We start from the raw sequence: 23,886 nt of genomic DNA on the forward strand, positions 1-23,886 counted from the left end.
GTAAACAAATATATTCACGATACCATATTGAACCATAATGAAGTCTTCTTGAACACATTCCACAACACCATGAAAGAGGTGTTTCATGGGTTTCTAGTTGATTAGGTTGGTCCGGCTTATTACAACATTCCACATCCGTTGACTCAGGGGACTAATCAAGCTGGTACTAGCCATCAAGAAGCAGCACTAGCTGGTAATGATGATGTTTAGGTAGTTCAGAGTTCATCTAAGCAAGTTCAAGATGCTACTACAAATCAGATATAGTATAATCCTGGATCGTCAGTGCAGTATGTGCAACAGCCGGTGGGGTAAGGTCACAACCAGATGATTAATTTTGGCACATTAGGCCACATACCATGGTCGGCTCAAAAAATAGCACCATCAATTCAAAGGATCCATAGAGATATAGATCCTAACATCTATAACCAGAGACTTCAAGCAGCAAACTAGCAAAGGACCCAGCAGATAGAGATTCCATAAGGATATCATTATGGCATAGATTACAATAACCTTCACATGATTCCAAATCCAGGGTACCAAGGTACCTGAAATTTTAATCCACAAACGAGTCAACAGGTGCAGAGAAATCCAAATTCAAATGCTAATGAGTTGTTGCTGAGAGTAACCAAGATGATGAATAATCAGTTCGGTTTGAAGCTGAAAGGGCAGACCTTCTAGTACAAACGCCCATGTCCAGAAGGGTATGATTTGGTTGCTCTTCCTACAAATTGCAGGCTCCCAGAGTTTGCTAAGTTCACTGGCCAAGACAGCACAAGCACAATAGAACATGTCAGTTGGTATCTTACACAATTGGGCGAAGCATCCATTGAAGAGGTCCATCGAGTTCATTTCTTCTCCTTGTCACTATCAGGGCCAGCCTTCACTTGGTTTTCATCACTGCCAGTTAACTCGATTACCAATTGGGCTAACCTAGAGAAGAAGTTTCATACATATTTTTACACTAGGACAGGAGAAAAGAAGATTACTGATTTGATAACTATAAGGCAGAGAACTAATAAATCAGGCACCGAGTTTCTTCAGAGATTCTGAGAGACCAGAAATTTATGCTTCTCACTGAACTTAACTGATGATCAGCTAGCTGCTTTGGCCATTCAAGGAATGTTGCCAACATGGAGAGAGAAGCTGATGGGACAAGAATTTGACAACTTGGGTCAATTAGCTCAACGAGTGTCAGCGCTCAATAGCCAATTCTAGAATATATGTAGAGATACCCGATTCTAAAAGAGTACCATAATGGCCAAAGCCTATAATCTGTATTCAGTCAATGACTGCTATGAGGACGATGAGCAAGAAGAAGTTGCCATGGCTAAATAGAATTAGGGTAAGAAGATGGTAATGGTGCCAAATCCTTGGGGAAGAGGAGTCGAAAAAAGCTACGATTTCAACATTACAAAGTTAGACAAACTCTTTGATTTCTTGCTTAAGAAGAGACATATCAAGTTGCCTGATAATCATGTTACGTTGCCCCCTAATCAGCTGAAGAATAAGAAGTTCTATAAGTTTCATAACACTACATCTCATTCTACTAATGAGTGCAGAGTTTTCCAGCAATGTATACAGAGGGCTATTCAGCAAGGACAGCTCAAATTTGATACGCCTCAGAAGATGAAATTTGATGATAATTCTTTCCTAGGAGATCAGAACATGGTCGATGCTAGGTTGCTCAAAGGGAAGACTAAGGTCCTAACATCAACCAGATCGAAAGAAACTAGAACAGTCGATCCCGAGAGACAAATATCAGCTGATGAATACAGAGAAATTAGAAGGCGTCGTGACCAACAAAAGAGCTGATATGAGCAGGGAGAAACGTCAAAGGATGGGGCGACAAGACCTCATGTTACATCTCAAATTTTGTTGAATAAGTGGCAGTGGCAGAGGGAAAAGGATTATCAGCATTGGTTAGAAGAGCAAGAATACCAGCGTCAATAAGAGAAAGAGAGGTATGAAAGGAAATAAGCTAAATCACTTTAGAATTATCCTTTCTTTAGATATTGCTGGAATAAAGGTTTGAAATTGTCTACCAGAAATAATTGTCCAGAGTGCAGCGAACAATATTGAGAGTTTAGGCAATCTCAAGCCAATAACCAGTCTATCCATGCTCAAGATGCGTATCATCATAATAATATGGATTGGCACTTAAAAATAGAAGTGTTCATAATTGGCTTGGAAAACGAGTTGTTGATCAAAACTGGGCTAATTGTGAAGAAGAAAGTAATGAGGGAGAATATGTTTGGCAGGAAGGCCAATGATGTCCAAGAGGTCTGTCAAGAAGCTAGAAAAGAAGAGTCCAATGCCTAAGGAACAGAGAGCTAGAACAGGCTCAGGTGTCTGGTAAACCTCAAGTATGGCGTGTTAAATAAACAGTCGATAGAGGGCAACCATCGGCTAATATTCAGATGACCTTTCTATTGCCGTTTGAATTTAGAGCTCTAGTAGATCAAGAAGTTTATTCATATTTTGATGAATCAGAGTATGAAGAAATAGTTGCTAAGTTGACAGTTATACAATAGGCTATATTTGATAAGCCAGTCAAGCATTGGCACTTAAAAGCTTTATATGTAAAGGGTTTTATTGATGAGAAGCCGATGAACAAGATGTTGGTGGATGGAGGTGCTTCTATCAATCTTATGCCTTATACCACTTTTTGTAAACTTGGTAAGGGACCAGGAGATTTAATTGAAAGTGATATGATGCTTAAGGATTTTGGGGGCAATGCGTCTAAGACCCAAGGGGCAATGAACATCGAACTAACAATCAAAAGTAAGACTCTGCTCACCACATTCTTTGTCATCGATGGAAAAGGGTCATATAGTTTACTCCTTGGTCGTGATTGGATTCATGCAAACTGTTGTGTGCCGTCAACCATGCATCAATGTCTGATTCAATGGCATGGAGATGATGTCAAGCTAGTTTGGGCTAATGAATCTATAAGTATTACAACAGCCGATCCAGTATACTAGGAGCTAGAAGACTTCAAATGCTTTTCTAACAAGTTATGGGAAGGAGGCTTCATTAAGATCAGTGATGAAGGCCAACAGCCAATCCAAGCAATCGGCTCTGAGAGTTTATTTTCATGAATAATCATGGCTTCACGTCGGCTAGTGGATCAAGGGAAATAAACATTGGTCATGAAGATATGCCTAGGCCGATGTATGTAAGCGCTAAATCAGATCTTGAGTACAAACCATAGTTGATAAATTTATTAGAGGTTCTTCTGCTTGATGAGATGCTTGGCTTAGACTAATCAAATTGTTCAAGCTTTGATCCGAAGAGTTCTGATGCAACCTATCAAGAAGCGATCAGTGAAAGTAATTGAAGGAGTATTATCTTAACATTTAGATCAATGCTTGATAGCTAGTTTGTTTAATCATCGGCTCTAATAGCCGATACCAGAAGGGTATCGCCTCTAGTTCAAAAAATAAAAATCTTCGAAGATGTAAAAGCTGATACAATATGTATCGCCTCTAGAGCAAAAGCAAAAACAAAGACAATCATGGCATATACAAACATATTGCACTAAGACACGATCATGGAAGAGCAGAAGATTTCATTCATTAGTTTGCCCTAAATATAAACTAATCAAAGACCTTATTCACCACATCCTGAGTGGATGTGATGTCCATAATGGCCTCCACCGCGACGACGAATTCTTTGATCAGATCCTCATGCTCCTTGGGGCCATCGCCCATTGGGAAGCCAATCTCCATGGCGTGGAGCTCGTACCTAGTCTGGACTTGCGCCACGGCCAGCGCCACCGACACGCCCTGATGAACGCCATGGAGGGTGATCTCCTGAACGTGAGCCGGAACGTCGTTGAGGTGGATGTTGATGAGGGGGCCTCGAGCGTTGATGGCATCCACGACCACATTTGCTGCTAATTGAAGAGACTCCAACTGCACCATTAGGGATGGCAATCATAGAAATAGAAGAGCTATCAATATAAAGACAATGAAAATCAGAATAAAGGCATTCTTGGACATTCATCTTACCCACCACCCTGGCATCGGACTCGGCTAGCCAAGCTCGAACGGCATTGGCCTTGTCTTTAGTGGTGTCAAGGGCAGCTTGGGTGACCCTGAGGCGGATCTCAAGCTGACCGTTTTCCCGAGTCACCTCGAAATAATAGTCTTGGGCCACCTTCCACTCTCGGAGAAAGCGCCGGGCATCGTTGCCATTGTATGAGTTAGAAGAATCTGACGACGAGGCTGGCGTGGAAGATGCAGCATCAGAGGGCTCGCCGACCCTAGGAAGAGGACGAAGACTATCATTCAAAATGAACCTATAGACCAATCAGAACAGTTCGTTGTCATGAACAAAAGATGCCGATCTCACCTTATGCGTCGAAGGCGTTGGTTCACCGGCCATGAAATTGATTGGATCTACAAGAGGAGGAGAAGGCTGCTACAGAGGTTATGAGGGTGAAGAAGTGCAAAGGAACAGGAGCGGTTGCATGTGTAGATGTGTTCGAGGCTAGAGCCCTCGGCTAGTATTTGAAGCCACGGAGCAAAGAGGTGGACTCCTCGGGGCATGCAAAAGACAACCGAAATTAATAGAAGGCAAAGCGCCACCTCACTAATGCCAAAGAGAATACGGTGCTGGGTGAACTAAGGGTAGAAGATCGAGGGGTTCTCTTAATAAAGGCCGTGTTTTCAGACTTGATTGGATTAAAATTAGAAGTCTGGAATTGGCTATTTTCAAATTGGCTCTTTAGCCAAAGACAAGAAATACAATGAGACGACAAAAGTACAGTTATCGTTGATTCTACACAAGATACACATTGATATACATATCAGATTACTTTCAACACTTCTAGCTGGATAGTATCAACTTCTGTGATTTGTTGCTTGTCTTCTTCGGCCGATCTAGGAATGTTCTCGAGGCTACTTCAGATAACTCTGCTTTCTCTGACTTTGACCAGCAATTCCTATTTCTTTTGTTTGATGACATCGGGTATTTGAGCTAGGGTGGACTTATGACGATCGATGGCAGCCTTCATGTTTTTTAGCTCCTTCTCAAGTTCTGCATGCTTGATTTCCAGCCGAGACAACTCTAGGTTGATCCTGAGGGAGGATTTCTTCAAATCATCAATCAGTTGTGCCAGCTCTTTAGCCTCTTGCCTGTTGGAGTTCCTCTTGGTCAATAAGGTTTCACGGTTGGACAGGTTCCTCTAGGCCTTTTCACCTTTGAGGCTTGATCTTCAATGATGGATAAAGGTGACAAGACTCTGGAGAGGACTGGGGATGGATTATCCTTAATAGCCAAGAAGACTCTCTACATTGAATCAGTATCTTGGACCAAATCGGCTATATTCTTCTCAAACATTGGTAGTACATCCCTTAGCCGATTTCTAGTCTCTTCCGACAAAGCTTCCTTAGAGGAGGAGGCTGATGAGTTGATCTCGTCTTCATCTAGATACTCCTCAAGATTGAAAGAGTAGCTTAGAGCTAGGAGATTGAGTGCCTATATATAAGAAAATCTTGATTACAAGGTTTGGATCAGTTTATAATAAAATAAACGGTAAAAATGGATGCGGAACCTTTCCTGTGGTAGTCCCTGTCTGAAGAGAAGGAATAGCTGATGATGCACCAATGATATCTGGTTGAATCGACTCTGAACTCTCAACATTAACATCTGCAAACATCAGAGCAAATTTTTAGTTCATGTTTGTTGTAGAGAAATAAGCTAAGCATATGACTTCCTTACCATCAGTTATGTGTTGGACTGGGGAATCGACAGTTTGAATATCATCAACAGTAAGATCATTTTCAATTAGGAGACTGTTAGACTCCTATTCTTGCATAGGTGTTTCCTCAGGAAGTATCTGACATGGTAAGAAGTCAGATGAAGGATAAAAATTGAATAAAATCAAGAATTTTGGAAAAATGCTTCAGCAGCATCAAGGGTAAAATGGAGGGGCTCACATCTTCTGTCGTTTTTGAAGCATCTATTGTTTCAACCAAAATTGGCACTTCTTGGGGATCAGTTGATGAAGGACTAGTTGATGTCAAATCGAACGTCTAGGACAATAGCTCCTTACCCAGAACTGATTGGGATGCAATGGTTGATAACTATGAAAAAGGGGATCAACAGTTGAATATCATTTTGAGAAGGAGATGAATTGTTTACCTGAGCTGCTGATGGTCTTGTTCTGTGGAGTCTCTTCCTAGTAGTGGTTTTTTGGGTTGTCCCTTGAGCCGCCTTGCACTTTGAAGATTAATATGTTACGATGGTGGAGGCAGCATGAGTTTTCATCAATTTCTTCAGTGAAGGCGCAACCGATTCTATTCTTGAAACTGGGCATGGTGGCCGGTAATCTATAGGATGCCCCTTCCTATTTAAGCTCAGAGGATCAAATTTAGTATCCTAAAAAGGTCGATTAGAACAATTGGCAAAAGAATTCATCGAACAATTTTCTTGAAAAGGAATGGCAAGTTACCTCTCCATCAGAAGCAAATTCCCCATCTAGGGCTATACACAAAGGGTGGACCAACCCATAGAAAAGAAGGGAGTGTCATTCTTGCCACCAGGAGTCGAAGAGAGTGGAAGAGAAGTTGACTCTGATCTAGTCATGCAAGCAGAGGGAAGGGAGATCTGATCCCAGTTGGAAAACTCTAAAGGCTTCTAGCACTTCACTGATACCTTCTCTTGGCCTCAGTATATTCTTGAAGAAAAGTTGAGGAGGCAATTGACCAAGACCAAACTGATGAGCTGCAAAAGAGGGATTGTAAAATTCATAGGTTGGATGGTTATCTAGGAGGAAGGAGCCTGTAGCCATTTTGCCATAACAATGATGAAATTCAGCTGGAAGGACACAGGGCTTGATGAAGAAATTGAAGATTACAACCATCGTCTCGTCTAAACAGCCTGATTCAAATCGAAATTTGAATGGGAAGATCAACTCATTGTTCTCATCCTCATCATAGGGTAACCAAATCAGGATATCTACATCAAACCCTCTGTAAAACTTTTTGAAGAGGTGGCCAACATTGACAACAATTATTATGGCCGATGCAGCTTCACCATAACTCATGCACTGACGGGTTCTTCCATCTTCGCCTCTATATTCCTCGTCAAAGCTAGAAGAAGGAAAGCTCAAGCTTCTGAGATCAGACCTTACCATCTTGTGCATATACAGGTTCAGCCATAATTGTATCAACCACCAAGGACCACTAATAGTATGCACTGGTTCGTTCTTCAGTAACTAGGCGGCTACCTGATGCATCAGATAATAAGCAGCTCCTAATAGATATTTTTCAAGAGGAATATCCTTGCCTACTGCCAGATGCTCTGCCATAAGTTTATGATTATAAGTCAGACCACAAGATGATCCATAGAAGATGAATCTCTCCAACCACATGTTCAGAAAGGCCACATATTCCCTTTCACTAACAGTTGATTCGTCTCCACTATGATTCAGAATGTAACTGGCTCATCCTGTGCAGTCTGATATCTTGGCTAATTTCTTAGATCTAGCACTTAAGAAGTCATAAGGCTGCATCGATCCTGTTATTCTGAGGCCGGTCAGTATATAAACTTCGGCCAAAGTAATAGTCATTGGCCCATGACAAAAAAACAAAGGCATTTAGGGTATTGGACTAGAAATAAGATGCAGAAATCAAGAGTGGATCATTTCTCTCCATTCTAGACAATGAGAGCGTCAAGCATTGATTCAGATTATAAAGCTCCCAATCTCCACCCTTTTTCTCAGACACCCTACGGAACTAATTTCTCCACCCCTTAGGCATTTTGGGCCAGTTTCTGAAAGGAGTTTTGGTGTTTCAAGAGGACAAATCTACTGTAGACTATTTGAAAGAGATTTGGTTGGTTTCTTGATAGATAAAATAATATGGATCTGGGTCACCCATAGGCCCAAGAAAATAAACATTGGAAGCAACAACTGATAGAATCAAGATTTCATTCCTTATTTCCTAGAAATCGGATGAAATAAATTTGAGAACAAAGGAAATGTAGGGTAGCGACCGATGCTTTGAGAACAGGAACATGAAAGTATACCTCAAGGATATGGTCGCTAGTCGCCATTACAACCGAGATAGATTTGAATCTAAGGAAGACCGCTTGAATAAAGGCTTGATAGGGCAGAAGATTTGTTAGGTTTGAGGCCTTGGTGAGTAAATAGGCTGAGTAAGTTGGAAAAGATGCTATTGGATATTATATAACACTCGGACCGAGAAGTCAGGAGTCACGCGTCTATCTCAGAATAAAACGGTTGCGGCGTGGTAAACAGATAAATAGGAATTTTGGAATAAAATCATTTTTATCCCAAAATTGGGGGGCATGTGTTTACACTAAAATTTGGGGAGAAGAACGCGGAAACTCGAAGCTTCCAAAATTGTGTCGATCAAGGACTTGATTGCATGAAGATCGATATCAGCTGATTCAGAGGAGGCACTAGAATCGGCTCCCTTTGAATGACATCAGTAGATAACGATAATGGGCTACAATTGGCATCAAGAAATACATATTGGACTCTATAAAAAGGGAAAGATTAGGGTCTAAGTTATCTTAAGTTAGGAATGTTCTCTTATATACCAAAGATTGTATTGAGTCATACTTGAGTAGGATTCATGTTTAGGCTCCAGGTATAAATACTGAACCCCAGCTATTATAAAGGACACACAATCAATCAAATATAAGTTATTTACTTTTTCGGCTCCAGCCACCCCTTAGGAGTAGGATTAGAGTAGATCTCGATGAGTTCTTCAGCGAGCAGAGCTGCATCGGTCCAGCCGACCTCTGTCTTGTCTATAAGTACCTTCATGGCTTATACTTCTATTTGTATGGCTGCATCGATCCTGTTGACCTCCACTGCGACTCTGGTATAAGCTAGTTATCGACTCTTGTCTAGTTCAAGTATGGCTGCATCGATCCAATCGACCTCCACTGCTCGAATTAGATTAAGGTCAAGTTATCGGCTCTACCTAAGAGTGACAATCTTTGGTAGATTCATTAAGTTACCGATCTTGTTGATGTTTTTTATTGTCATTAGTCTGCAACAACATCAATCTACCTGGTCAATATTGATTTAGATTGGCCTCATATCCTTTAGATCCCCACTGTTAGATCGGCCTCATATCGATTTAGATTCATCGACTTAATGATTCATACTGGCAATATCCACCTAGCTGATGATCTCATTAACATATACATGCACTATACCTATCAACATAAAATCAATCGCTACCCACGAGCCTTACAGTCTGTAACAGTCGATTTATGTGTGTATTAGCTATTTAATTGCTCTTCCCATATGGCTGCTCCCGAAGCAGCACACTTGGAACTATCTAGGCACAGACTGGCACGTTCCACCTTTAATTACTGATAAACTTTCTCTCCTTATCAATTGCAGGGTCAAATTAACTGGCACGTCTTAGAAGGAATAAGAAGGATCGATTATCCCTACGTTAAAGCTAGGCGGATCTCTAGCTCCATCGAGCAGACCCTTCAAACTTACTGTGTGCCGACACGACACATTTTTGTGCCGACCGTTCTGTTTTGGCCTCCCCCCTCTGTAGGATCTGACCTCCCCTTATAAACCGAGGTAGGTCAGGTACAAGGTGGTTCAAGGGTTGAGTCTATGGTCCACGTGCACCGGTTCTAGGATGGTGCTGTTGTGGCGTGGATGGACCTTGGCATTGTCATGGAGTCAGAGGAGCTCGGGCATCGTCTGGCTACTCTGCCCTGATGATCTGACCGTCAGGGGTTGTCGGCTTGGACCGGCCTCCACCGGGTGAGTCTTCTCAAGGCTTCCTTAGCGGTGAAGGCATCTGGCTTGAGGGGCTGATGAGTGGGCCTAGGAGCCCCCAAGCCCCTAGAGCTGGCGAAAGGGATTGTCTCCTTATGTCATGCCGCGCGAGTGACCTTATCGGAGGAGTGGGCAAAAGTGGCATGCCAGTTGGGCGAGGCAGTGTTGACGAGCCCCCGAGCCCTGGGTGCTCAGGGTGCTAGGTTTCAGCCCAACCTTTGGCTCAAACCTGAATGGAGCTAAGGATCAGGCCTAGGCTAACGCCGATCGGGAGCATGAAGCTCAGGCTAGCCTCCCTGAAAGCTCTAGTTTGGTTTTAGTGATTTGATGAAACCCAAAGTGCTAACCCAGTTTATCAAAGTGATTATGTGATAGGTAGCACCACTCCAAGTGGTGAAGCAATGGTGATCATGATAAGATGATGGTGATGGCATGGTGATGAACAAATGCTTGAACTTGGAAAAAGGAGAAAGAAAAACAAAAAGCTCAAGGCAAAGGTAAAACTTGATAGGAGCTTTTTGTTCTAGTGATCGAGACACTTAATGAGTGTGATCACATTTAGGATTGATAGTCGTACTATTAAGAGGGGTGAAACTCGTATCAAAATATGGTTATCAAAGTACCACTAGATGCTCTAACTCATTGCATATGCATTTAGGATCTAGTGGAGTGCTAACACCCTTGAAAATGTGTTGTGAAAATATGCTAACACACATGCACAAAGGTGATACACATTGTGTTTAGCACTAGGGAGCAAGGGTAAGAAACTTCACCGGTGTAGTGTCTGCCCATAGAGTACGGACAGTCCGACGGTGCCACCGGCGCCCTATACAGAAAAGATAGGGTTTCATAGAGTGCACCGGACGCTGGTCTCAACTAGATCGGAGCATCCGGTCAGTGGAAGTAGTGAAGACATTGGCGTCGGTCTTCGACCGGACGCTGGGTCACTTCATGACCGAATGCTGGCTGGCTACGTTTGGTCCCACTGACGTGGCAGCGCATAGAGAAGACCGTGAGTGACCGGACGATGGGCGAGTCCGGTCAGGCATGACCGGACGCATCCGGTCACAAATTTCCACCTCTAGAAGCTTACTGGAAACGACCGAACGCTGGTGTTGGTGCGTCCGGTCACTTCGAGCAGCGCATCCAGTCACAACTTAAGTGCACTGATGACCATTGAGATCAGGCGATCAGCATTTGAAGCAGGGGCCACGTGGCGAGCATCGCGCGACCGGACGCTGGGGTCCTGCATTCGATCGATCTAACCTGCGTGTCCGGTCGCCCTGTTTTTCAGTGGGCTGAGGAGCCAACGACTCTATTTCATGGGGGCTTCTATTTAAGCCCCATGGCCGGCTCTAGCTCACTCTCTTGTCCATTTGTATTGACATAGCAACCTTATGAGCTTAGCCAAAGCCCTCCCACTCATCTCTATCATAGATTCATCATCTTTGTGAGATTAGGAGTGAATCCAAGTGCATTGCTTGAGTGTTTGCATCTAGAGACACTTGGTGTTCATGTTTTATTGTAGGATTCACTTGTTACTCTTGGTGGTTGCCGCCATCTAGACGGCTTGGAGCAACGAGGATCGTCGAGCGGAGGTTGGTGATTATCTCCGGCTTCGATCGTGGTGATTGTAAGGGGTTCTTGACCTTTCTCCAGCGGAGAGCCAAAAGGTACTCTAGTAAATTACTCGTGGCTTGTGTGATCCTCATCTTGTGTTGGTTGTGCGGCACCCTATTGAGGGTTTGGCGTGTGATGCCAATTAGCGCGTAAACCTCCAAGTGAGTGAATCACCACAACAAGGACTAGCTTGCCGGCAAGCAAGTGAACCTCGATAAAAATCATTGTGTTATCATTTGATTCTGAGGTGATTGGTCTTCATTGATATTGATTCTAGTGATTGATTGGTTCATTCCTCGACTCGGCGGTATAATCATCTTGCTATCTCTCTTTACATTACCGCAAACTAGTTATCAAGCTCTTTAGTGTAGCTAGTTGTGAGAGCTTGTTATTTTGGTTAGTGTGGCTCTTTAGTTAGCCTTTGAGAGCACACTAACTTAGTATAGTGACATAGTCATTGTGTGGTTAGAAACTAGAATTGTGGTAGGTGACATAGCCATTGTGTGGTTAGCCAAAGCCCTCCCACTCATCTCTATCATAGATTCATCATCTTTATGAGATTGGGAGTGAATCCAAGTGCATTGCTTGAGTGTTTGCATCTAGAGGCACTTGGTGTTCGTGTTTCGCTACAGAATTCGCTTGTTACTCTTGGTGGTTGCCGCCACCTAGACAGCTTGGAGCAGCGAGGATCGTTGAGCGGAGGTTGGTGATTGTCTCCGGCTCTGATTGTGGTGATTGTAAGGGGTTCTTAACCTTTTTCCGGTGGAGAGCCAAAAGATACTCTAGTGAATTACTCGTGGCTTATGTGATCCTCAGCTTGTGTTGGTTGTGAGGCACCCTATTGAGGGTTTGGCGTGTGATGCCAATTAGCGCGTGAACCTCCAAGTGAGTGAATCGCCACAACGAGGACTAGCTTGCCGACAAGCAAGTGAACCTCGGTAAAAATCATTGTGTTATTATTTGATTCCGAGGTGATTGGTCTTCATTGATATTGATTCTAGTGATTGATTGGTTCATTCCTCGACTCGGCGGTATAACCATCTTGCTATCTCTCTTTACATTACCGCAAACTAGTTATCAAGCTCTTTAGTGTAGCTTGTTGTGAGAGATTGTTATTTTGGTTAGTGTGGCTCTTTAGTTAGCCTTTGAAAGCACACTAACTTAGTATAGTGACATAGCCATTGTGTGGTTAGAAACTATAGAAACTAGAATTGTGGTAGGTGGCTTGTATTTCTAGTAGGCTAGCGCAATACTTGCTTCGCCTTATAATTATCTAACCGATTTGTTAAGTGTTGTTGTAGAAATTTTTAATAGGCTATTCACCCCCTTTAGCCATTAGGACCTTTCACCCCTGAGTCCTAGGCCAAGGGCGTGCTCGGATTTCGCCCGATCCTTTGCTGGAGGATATGCGCGAGCGTACTCCAGGATCGCTCAGGGGTCCTTTGATCGGGAACCTGTCTTCCAAGGACTTAGCATATCCCTATATTTAAGTCTCATCACCTCTCTTCGCCCAATCACTAGTGGCTACGGTAGAGCATGGGTGGTGGAGAGTCCTAGACGGTTAAATATGGTTGTGAAACAGGGACAATTATTCGTAGTCTTTTGGAGTACTTATAGAATTTATGGTCCGTTTCATCATCATCTAGTATTTTCTAGACGAGATTTATATTATCTTTTATATGGTGCAAACTTACTTTATACTCGCAGAATCCTTGTAAACATCCGAGCCCTGTTCAGATTCTAATAGCAATGCCAATATTCACGATGGAATACTATATGCGCCATTATTCTATTCCCGTTTTGTTAGGGAAACTGACAAGGACATCACTCCTTCGGATGCACCCGTTGATCCTCTAAACAATAAGCAAGGTTTAATGACCCAAGCTTGAATGCACCAGCTAAATTTAGAGGTGAGTTCGTTCTTAAGCAATCATTTTCATACTTTTGAAAATAGACTACTGTCTAATGATGTTATATTTCTTAGGAACATTCGATAGGGTCTTCAGGAACTTGGAGGAAGAGATGGAGACAAAGATGACCAGCAAGGACGTCCAACACAAGCCAAGCCAGAGGGACGGTGCAACATGAATTCGAGTCTGCCTCGGTCTGCAGGACCAGTCTACCATAAACTGGTCACCCAGGACACGTCTGGACTCCGTTTTCGACGATCCACATATGGATGGGAAAATAATTTCTTAAGAAACCCAATGAAAGCGGTCCCACATCAAAATCCTTTCAGAATCAACGGAAATCGTCAAAACAAGTCTACGTTCAGAATCTGTCAGGGTGTTGCGTCGCCGTATTTGGTCCAATGGGCCGTGTATCGTCTTTGAGCCCTTTAGGGGGGCACGTCCAGGGTAGGCGACGATCCTAAGACCATTATAATCATACGCCGCCACCCTCGTTAGATTTTGGGTTTTGCTTAGACCATTCTGTCATTGACAGTCGCCGTCTATTGGTTCGTGGAACCCCAACTCGTGTGCTTAATATTCATCTGTAGTTTGTCTCAAATCTTGAGCTGCGTTCTTTCGAGTTCTTGCTTGTGTTCTTCGTTTCGTAGGCAGGGATTAGCCTTCTTAGCGAGGTCAACCGGTTTGGTGACACGGTTGATAACCTGAGGAGTCGTGGTGCTAAGACTGCAGGGTTCGGGTCTTTGGATGTGAAGCTGGATCGGTGTGTTGTGCTCCACCAAAACAAAAGTTATCATCACGTGATGGAAGATCAGGATCCCCGTTCCCATCAGAAACACATAAGAAAAGTTAGCTGCCTGCAGGAGAAGCTGGAACGTGGCTGAGTTGGCGCTCAATGGTTCCAACGAACTCATCCATAACTCCTTCCGAACGTACAAAATGCTGGATGATTGTTGGCTCGAATGCAGCCCTGGCTGCGAGTGCCCTGATCATTGGGGTCTGCAGGCCTTTGTCTACACCACTCATTTGTTCATGCACATTGTTGATCTCGAAAGACCCTTCATATTGTATGATCTCCATGAACTCCTTATCTGAAGGCCCATATAGTGGTATGTAAAATGAATCTAACTTGTCTCTACTGATCACACCCTGCTAAATCAGAAATGTGTGTGTTAGTTTTCTTGCGACAATACAATGTGTGTAATTGGACACGCAAAACCCTGGATATGTTTTATGGATTCAAATGAAATTTAATGAGTTAGCCCAACCAAGAAACATAATCAAGTGGAAGAATTTTACCGTGCCCTTGATGCCATGTCATTTAAAGGCACAAATAAAAAATCCCATGGTTGAACGGATTGGTAGGCAGTGTCACTGGAAGGTCTGCCTACCATGGAAAGCACCATTTGACAATTAGGGACTAATTCTTTAGCCCGTGTGTTCAAGAAAATTGCGAAATCCTTTCTGAATTGTTGGCTAAAAGCCTGAACAACGAAGGGCCGCCTTGCTGCCTGAGACCCTCGTCTTTGTCATACACAGGGATCCTGCTTTTCTTTAGATCCTCAGGTACCTGTTATTTCATTATGCCTATGTAAATCTCCGAAGATTATTGCAAGTCAGGGACTATATAGATTACCTGAGCTAGCCAATTCAAGCTATGTGATGATAAAACTAGATTCACGGAATTACTGGTGAAGAGTTTCTTGTAGAATGATCCAGGTACAATAGCAGTAACAGCTGGACCACAATCCTGTGTGCTTTGCTGGAATGCATACAACCTCTTTGCGACGTCGTTGAAGTCATTATCCGGGAGATCATTCAGCAGCACTGATATCTCCGATACTATTTCCTTATGATCTGAGCAATGGTGAAATATTGCATCAACTGCAGTTTTAACAAGGGTCAGTGCATTCGGTCCAGCTGAGCATCCCAAATCAGCGATGACTATGTTTTTGTGGGTGTTTGTATTTTTCCACAAGTTTGTGATAGCCTCCTGTATCAAATGCTTCATCCTGTTTTGCCCTGCATTCTATGAGGGAAGTGTAGATTTTGTTCAGATTTTTGAACAACCTAACTGTACGACTCTACTGCATAGAAACAGAAATTTAATCATACTCCTAAGTCCCCGTGGTGGCCTATTTAGAAAAGGGGGAGTATACTCTAGGTTACTAAATCCTGCAAAAAACCTCTTTCCAGTTAGGAGTTAGCACCTAAAGATACAAAGAATGAAATTGTGAACCAAATCTGTGACCTTCACCACTTTCACAACAAGCCAAATTTGTGAAATGTCAAGAACGATACATAAAGAGCAGGTAGAAAGCATATTAATTCCACATAAAAAGCAGGTAGAAAGCATGTTAATTCCAAACGGTTGAGGCATATAAGTTCGGAGGATACCTGAGTGGTAGAGTTCCGAGCATAGCTCGCTTCTCCCTCTCCCCTATTCATGTGCAGAGATTGCCCGGAGGACATGGTACTATTGCAAATGTTGCGTTGACGCAGAGGCTACCACCAGAAGTTGCAGCTGCTAAAGATCAACAATACAAAGGCTACGATGTTATAGATGTATGGGATCGTTTGGGACTTCAGAAAGTTTTTTTTAACAGTTGGAAGCCATCCTTTAAAAAAATTAATCTAATAGAACCAAATGAAAATTTATTTTAGTATCTAGCAAACCGCAAGTCAGCATGATTATTTGAGGTAGTTAGAAGACAAACGAAACAACTGATAACATTGTTTAAGTTAGCTAAATGCAAGCCAGATGATGATCCCAGTCAGCTTCACTATATAAACTAATTGTATTATCTTAACGCTGGGCTAGACAGAGATTACAGTCATCTCTGTTCCTATTCTAGACTACATGAAAGAGTATTATCTATAGGAGTACAATACAAAATGATTCAAAGATCCGCGAACGTGAGCCCTCACCTACAGATCTGCGAACTCTGGCAACGTTCCCTTCCGGGCTAAGTCGGTCTCCCTCCGTTTCCTCAAATGTTTCGGGAGATCCACGAGCTTGATCGCAGATTTTGGCAAGTCCCCATCTCATCGCTGATTTTGGCAAGTCCCCATCTGAATGTTTGGGTGCGATTGGGGCAAGTTGCTGGTCTTCGTGCAACTCGAGCGAAATCAGACAGAGGAGCAAGGGTGATTTGGTTTGACTTTGCTGATCCTCTCGCTGATCGGTTGAAGGGAGCAAGGGAAATTGGTAGGTGGATCTGATGCTGGCTGATGCTGTTGTTGCCATGTGGGGCAAGTCCTTCACAAGGCACGGCAAACAGGCAGCGACCAAGGCAGTGGCTCATCAGTCCCAAACAGGCAAGTCTAGAACTTAGCTAAGAACCTTATCAATTTGAGAGATTTAAGGGATAAGATAGAGTGAATTTAGTGGAGTGTTTTAAAAGCTGGCCGTGGACCTACGTGTAAGCCATTCGGCATCGACAGATGAAGGCATAGCCTATTTTCTATTCCTCTCTAATCAAAATAGGAAGCTGAGGGGCAAAATCTTGCTCTCATGATCTCATCCTAACCGCGACTACGGTTTTCGTATTTGGAGCTCGTCACCTACTCTACCATTGTTGCCGCCATACCGGCGACACAACATCATGGTATGAGATTCTAGGCCCCCATCGCCCTCCCACGCTTCCCCGCGCTTTGCCCCACCTCTGCTCAACCGCGCTGCTCCTAAGCCATGTCACTCCTAATTACAGCATTAAGGTACCTACAGGACATTGGCGGTCATGTCATCTCTTTGATGTCGGTAAAGTGAGTGAATAGCTGGAGCCGTCCAAGCTATGATGGCGACTTCCATGGGCAAATGCGACCGCCTATTACTAGTTATAGTGTAATTTTTAGCGTAGATATAATCTGGTAAGATAGTCGTCAATCGTCAAGATTTGTAATATATATTTTGTTTGATTTTTGTAACCTCTTGTGAGATGTGGTCTTGATTTGGGGCAGCTATATCGGTATTAATGCGCAGCTAGATCCTGTGTCTTGATGTAGTGGAGATGTGGATGGCATCTCCCGAGGATCGAGGTCAATTAATGCGGCGGATCCCTACAGTAATAACCAACCGCGTAATCACAACATTAAGGTAATTGACCTGCCATTAGAAGACCAGCACGTCGCACGCCCACGCCCATCACCCTATCCCGGCAATCGAGCGAGCGCATGCTTCCTCCTTTTTCTCTACCCAACAACTTAACTATTTAAGTTGGCTTCACTCCTCCTAGAGTAGCAATGTGTGAATGGACCTTTGGGATTTATTAAAATTATTATTTGGACCAGCCTAAATCTTCAAATAATTTACTCATGTACTCTTTGTCATGCTATGACTCTACAATCGGAGCAGAGATGACTCAGTCATGTACTCTTGTACTCTCTGTCTAGCCCCAGCGTTAAGACAATACAATGAGTCTAAATAGTGATGCTGACTTGGATCATCCGGCTTGCATTTAGCTAACTAATCTGAATAATAATATTCACTTTTTGGATCATCTCGTTTGCCTTTAGCTAACACTTCACATAATGACGCTGACATGCCAACTGTTATAGAACTTTCTGAAGTCCCAGACAACCACATAAATCTATGAGATCGTAGCCATTGTTGATCTTTAGGACCTGCAACTTCTGGTGGTAGCTTCTGCATCAACACAAGATTTACTATAGAACCATGGCCTCTGAGCAATTTCTACATATGAATAGGGGAGAAGGAGAAGCGAGCTATGCTCGGAATTCTACCACTCAGGTATCCTCCCAACTCATATATGCCTCAACAGTCAGAAGCATTACTATGCTTTGTATCTGCTCTTTAAGTATTGTTCTTTACATTAAGTGGTGAAGGTCACAAAGATTTGGTCCAGAATTTCATTTTTTTTGTACCATCTTTAGGTCCTAACTGGAAAGTTTTTTTTTGTGTGTGTCCAAATCATAAGGATTTAGTAACCCTGAGCACTCCCCATTTCAAAATAGGCCACAAGGAAGTAGGCGTATGGATATGATTAAATGTTTGTTTCTATTAGCAGAGCTGAACAGTTAGGATGTTCAAAAATCTGAACAAAACCTACACTTCGCTCCTAGAATGCAGGGCAAACAGGATGAAGCCTTTGATACAGGAGGCTGTCGCAAGCTTGTGGAAACATACCAACACCCTGAGAAACGTAGTGATCACTGATTTGGGATGCTCAGCTGGCCCGAACGCACTGACCCTTGTTAAAACTGCAGTTGACGCGATTTTTCACCATTGCTCAGTGTTAGATTGATCTCCGATTCCAAACTGGGCCCAACGGCCCAGTTGAGCCTTTCATCCGCGCCCTGATCGGGGGTGCCCAACCCACTATGGTTGGAGGGCACCTGTCACACTGAGCAATAAATAGAGGTGAGGCCGGCGGCTCAAGTCACGAGGTTTGGCTGAGCCGAGCTCCCCACCGAAATCTAAACCCTAATCCGATCTAGAGGGGCGCAGCCAGCGGCGGGAAGCCACCAGCCGTGCCGCCCCGCTCTACCGACGTCGACAGCTTCATCGACCTCTTCCCTGAACGTCGCTGCCCGTGCGTGGACTTCACTGACGAACGAGATGGCCGACGCTTCTGGATCGACTCCCTCTGCAGTGTCAGGTTTGACACGTCCATCTTCTACCCCTCTCTTTTTCTCTTGTTCTACCTACTGTTACTGCACTAGTAGATGTTCTAGGGTTCATGATTCTATTCAACAGCATAGGGTTCATGATTCTATTCAACGGCAAGTAGATATGCTAGTTCTATGCCTATAGATCCTATTCAAGGTTCAACACTCAGATCATAAGGAAATGGTACCGGCGATATCAGTGCTGCTGGATGATCTTCCTGATAATGACTTCAATAATGTTACAAAGAGGTTGTTTGCATTCCAGTAAAGCACACAGGATTTTGGTCCTGTTTTTACTGCTATTGTACCTGGATCGTTCTACCAAAGACTCTTCACCAGTAATTCCGTGAATCTAGTTTTGTCATCACATAGCTTGAATTGGCTATCTCAGGTAATCTATATAGGCCCAGACTTGCAATACCCAAGAAAATCTCTGGAGATTTACATAGGCACGATGAAATACACAGGTACCCGAGGATCTAAAGAAAAGCAGGATCCCTGTGTATGACAGAGACGAGGGTCTCAGGCAAGCAAGGCGGCCCTTCGTTGTTCAGGCTTTTGGCCAACAGTTCAGGAAGGATTTCACAATTTTCTTGAACACACGGGCTCAAGAATTGGTCCCTAAGGGTCAAATGGTGCTTTCCATGCGCGGCCGACCTTCCAGTGACAGTGCATTTATTCCTTTAAATGAAATGGCATCAAGGGTATGGTAAATTCTTCAACTTGATTATGTTTCTTATCTATACCAACTAATAATTAGTTTTCTTATGAATGCATAGTGCACATCGAGGGTTTTACATGTCCAATTACACGCACTGTCCATTTCAATTGATAGAGAAGAAAGGTCTCCAGGGGTGAAGCAAAATCAAAAGCTAATTACAACAATGATAGCTGAAATATTAGCCATGGGAGGCAAGAATTCGCGGCCAGCTTCTTCGCCCCCCACTAGTACCTAAGTTCTAGCTCCGTCCTTCATTTTTTTCAAAGAGCCAATTGGTCGATGACTCTGTTCTAAAAGAGTCTTTAATTCCTTTCTTTCGAGATCTGCCAACCCATCTTACTCTTACTAATTAAAGGTCCCAATGAAGCCTCCGCGGTAATTCTAACGAAACATGCTAGAAATTGGATGAATATTATCCACACAATAATTAGATACATCTGCTTGGCTTTAATCATTATGACCAAAAATCCTAGATATTCTAACTAGAGTTACCAAAGGAGCCTCCATATTAATCCTCACGAAACACACGAAAAAATCCTACAAATTCTCACAAAAATTAAAATCATCTAACCATCAATTCAACATACTTTAATCACCATAGATAATAATAATCATTTGATCTATTCTATTTTCTAAAGATTTACCACTTCTTCGATTATGAAAAACAACATAGAATACCCATAAATTTGTATTTAAATTACCCACACCTACCATTATGATAGCTAATCTATTTAGCTTGTTAAATTTACATATAAATTATCACTTCTGTCATTATTAAAAAACTAAAATAACCTCTCAAATCTACATATAAATTACCAACATATTATATTACGAAACTTATTCAAATAACCATAAACTACGCATATATATGTTTCTATATTACCCACTTCTATTAATATATATACAATACTGACAAATATTTAAAAAATATATTTATAACCATGACATATAATTTATAGAGTTGATATTTTAGACAAATTTATACATTTAACTAAAGTGTTTGACACGATAGTATAATTGTAAAAACTTTATTTTTGTAATAGATAAATATTATTACACACATTATTCTTTGATAAGAAAATTCAAAAAGCTTGTGAAATTGAGGAGGTTAGCATAGACCAAAGGTGACCCATAACCATCTGTTTGAGATTTCATTCGTGTAAAGTGTGATTATAAGGCTTAAATATTAATATCCTCTTGATATTCGCACCGCTACCCGTCTTATATCTTACTTCAACCTCTACCATCGATCTTAGTGACATGGGTGCAGCTTTAAATAATCGTGATGCCATTATACTACATATGACTAGTGCAGTTTACAACCTTAAATCTTTATTTTCAATAAAATATAAAAAAGGAGATTTTAATAAAAGATACAATAAGCAAGTCATAAGATCAAGATTTGAAAATCAAAATATAGATTCATAGTTTAAGCTAAGTTTTCAACTAAATGCATAGTTTTGTGTTGCAAAGGAAAAGAAAGTAATTATATGTATGAAAAAAACAAATAGATCATTAGTTGATAAGTTTATCGAACTAGTAGTGTTAGAAAATGAATAAAGAGAAAAAAAAAGTGCAAATTAATATAAGTAATTTTACTAGTCATAGCCTCATATGTATTAAACAGTAAAATCTAATACTTTCGTCTCCTAAGATGTTAGCCCGCGTGCAGGAGCAGGCTTGATGGACTTAGTTAGAATAACGAGTGTTCTCAAAACTTTTTTTTATGCATTATGTGTGAGTGTGTGCGAAATTAGTCCACCAAGCACTGCTAGCTGCGATGTGATTGAGTGAAGTACACACATTGTATTTTTGCAAGCAAAATAACACACATTGTATTTCTGATTAGCAGGGTGTGATCAGCAGAGAAATGTTAGATTCATTTTACATACCACTATAGGGGCCTTCAGATAAGGAGCTAATAGAGATCATACAAGATGAAGGGTCCTTCGAGATCAACAACATTCAGGTGCACGAACTCATGAGTGGTATAGACAAAAGCCTGCGGACCCCAAAGATCAGGGCACTCGCAGCCAGGGCTGCATTCGAGCCAACAATCATCCAGCATTTTGGAGGTTCGCAAGGAGTCATGGATGAGTTTGTGAGAACCATTGAGCGCCAACTCACCCTGACAAGCCCAGAAAGCTTGCTTTTGTTATGTGTGTTTCCCTAACAAAAACGGGATAGAACAATTTCTTTGTGCAATTATACTGGAAATAAAGTTGTTTTTACTCATAATTAAACAAGCAATAGTAAAGAGGTTAACTTCATGCATGGAAGCTACCTTAAAACATGTAGCTCCATCCATGAGAGCTCCCCGCTACAATGCTTAAAAATTAGCTTATTAAGAATGTATACATACATCGAATTAAATTATCATCATATCATGTATATGGAATTTGTGCCGTTGATGAAGCAACCAGTTTTTGGTCACTTGATCGGCTATTTGTCAGTAACTGCTTGTCTGAATTGCTTCCGCTTCCCTGACGCCACTTGGATCAGCAGTCGAGAGTGGAGAAGCTCCAGAGCGCAATGCCGCCGTCGTCCTCCCAGCAGCCGTCGTCGTCGGTGGCCATCGGCGCCGGCGCAAAGAAGGCGCTGCAGGGGTCCATGAGGGCGTAGTCCATGCACTTGGGCGACTGGAAGAAGGCGTCGATGTCAGCGGGCGAGCTGTAGTCCACGTCGCCGGAGAGATCACTCTCGCTGCTGACGGTGGACTCCGGGGAGGAGACGTCGTCGCTGGCTGGCGAGCTGCTGCTCCACGCCGGGGTGGTGTCGCCGTCGCCGTCGGTACAGGCGCTGCAATTATTATTCTCCGCGCAGGGCGCGAAGGGCGTGGCGCTGGACGCCGCCGCCGCGGCGGCGGCGGCGACGCGCTGGATGGCCTTGGGCGACATGGCGCCGGCGGGGGGCAGGTCGAACGGGAGGCGGAGCGGGAAGTTGAGGTCGGCCGCGGTCGCCGAGCCCTTGAGGCAGAGCAGCGAGGCGTCGGCGGTGGAGTGGGATCCCAGCCATATCCGCGTATTCTGGCCCGGCGCCCGCAGCTCCGACACCCACAAGCCCCAGCTCCGCATCCGTACGTCATCTTGGCGCCGTGCCTCGCCGCCGCCGCAGCCGCCGCGGCGTCATTGCTGCTCGCCACCACCGCCGTCTTCACCATGATGTCTGATAATAAGTAGCTCTCCGGCCGGCTTCGTTCTTCCCAGACGCCGCTTGGTTTCTTGGTTTCCTTGGACACGATCGACGGACGGCGATGGTTTGCAACGCAAGGTTCTTCGTGTACTATGAATGTGTGTGGTACCAGCTGGATGAGTGAGTGATGTTGCTGCTGTGCTTGTCTGTCTGCCTGGGGAAACTTTGGCGATGTATGCCCACGTTTTATAGGATGGCATGCTCGCAACTGTGCTAATGTCAATGTGAGCGTCTTGCGCATTAGTTTTTGCATTTGTTTGGTGGTTGAACATTTGAATACCTTTCCTGTTCATATCAGGACCGACACGGTGTGTGTGACGGGACACGTCTGTTCGTTTGGCTTGTATATGATCGTAAATTTTCAGTCGAAACAGTATTTTTCTCTCACATAAACTATTCAGCAGTACTTCTTTACGAACCAGCAATGATACGAACCAGCCAACCGAACAGGCTGCACATAAGCTTAGGTCAGCCGTACAGCTGCCAGTGATGCAGAGGGCCATTCGAACGAGGAAGCATCCTGCATTCCTTTCCTGCTGATGGAGTTTCCCGCCACGCCAGGTGGGTACTGTGCAGTGCGCAAGTCTGCAGTGGTATACGTATGAAGTAGTACGAGTACTAGTACTAGTAGTATAAACAAGCAAAGGCCGTGGATTTTGGTAAAGCGAGGATCTTGCGTGATGTTGTACGACTTGCACAGCTGTCGTACGAATTGGCAGAACCCAACTCGAAGTGCGTCAACAGCGCCTACCTGTCGCTTGGAACTTACTCCGATCCTGACGGCTAAATGGCTACAATTCACAGCCGCGGACATGGTAAATGGCTTGAGATTCAAGCTTGGATTTCACTGGGGCCTGGTTTAGATCATAAATTTTTGCAATCTGGACACTGTAGCACGTTTCATTTGTATTTAATAAATTTTATTTGATCACGGACTAACTAGGCTCAAAAGATTTGTCTCGTGATTTACAACCAAACTGTGTAATTAGTTTTTTTTTACCTATATTTAATGCTCCATACATACGTTCAAA

At 43.2% G+C, this 23,886-nt stretch overlaps 3 pseudogenes; 1 reads left to right on the forward strand and 2 right to left on the reverse strand.

The window, feature by feature from the left end:
* Nucleotides 1-13,804: 13,804 nt before the first annotated feature.
* LOC136529669 (probable methyltransferase TCM_000168) lies at nt 13,805-16,639 on the reverse strand (annotated as a pseudogene).
* Nucleotides 16,640-17,989: 1,350 nt separating this feature from the next.
* On the forward strand, nt 17,990-21,836 carry LOC136525801 (inactive anthranilate O-methyltransferase 1-like; annotated as a pseudogene).
* Nucleotides 21,837-21,959: 123 nt separating this feature from the next.
* LOC136529553 (ethylene-responsive transcription factor ERF014-like) lies at nt 21,960-22,998 on the reverse strand (annotated as a pseudogene).
* Between the last annotated feature and the right edge of the window lie 888 nt (nt 22,999-23,886).

The sequence above is a fragment of the Miscanthus floridulus genome, chromosome 19, assembly GCF_019320115.1.
Source record: "Miscanthus floridulus cultivar M001 chromosome 19, ASM1932011v1, whole genome shotgun sequence".
Taxonomy (NCBI): Eukaryota; Viridiplantae; Streptophyta; class Magnoliopsida; order Poales; family Poaceae; genus Miscanthus; species Miscanthus floridulus.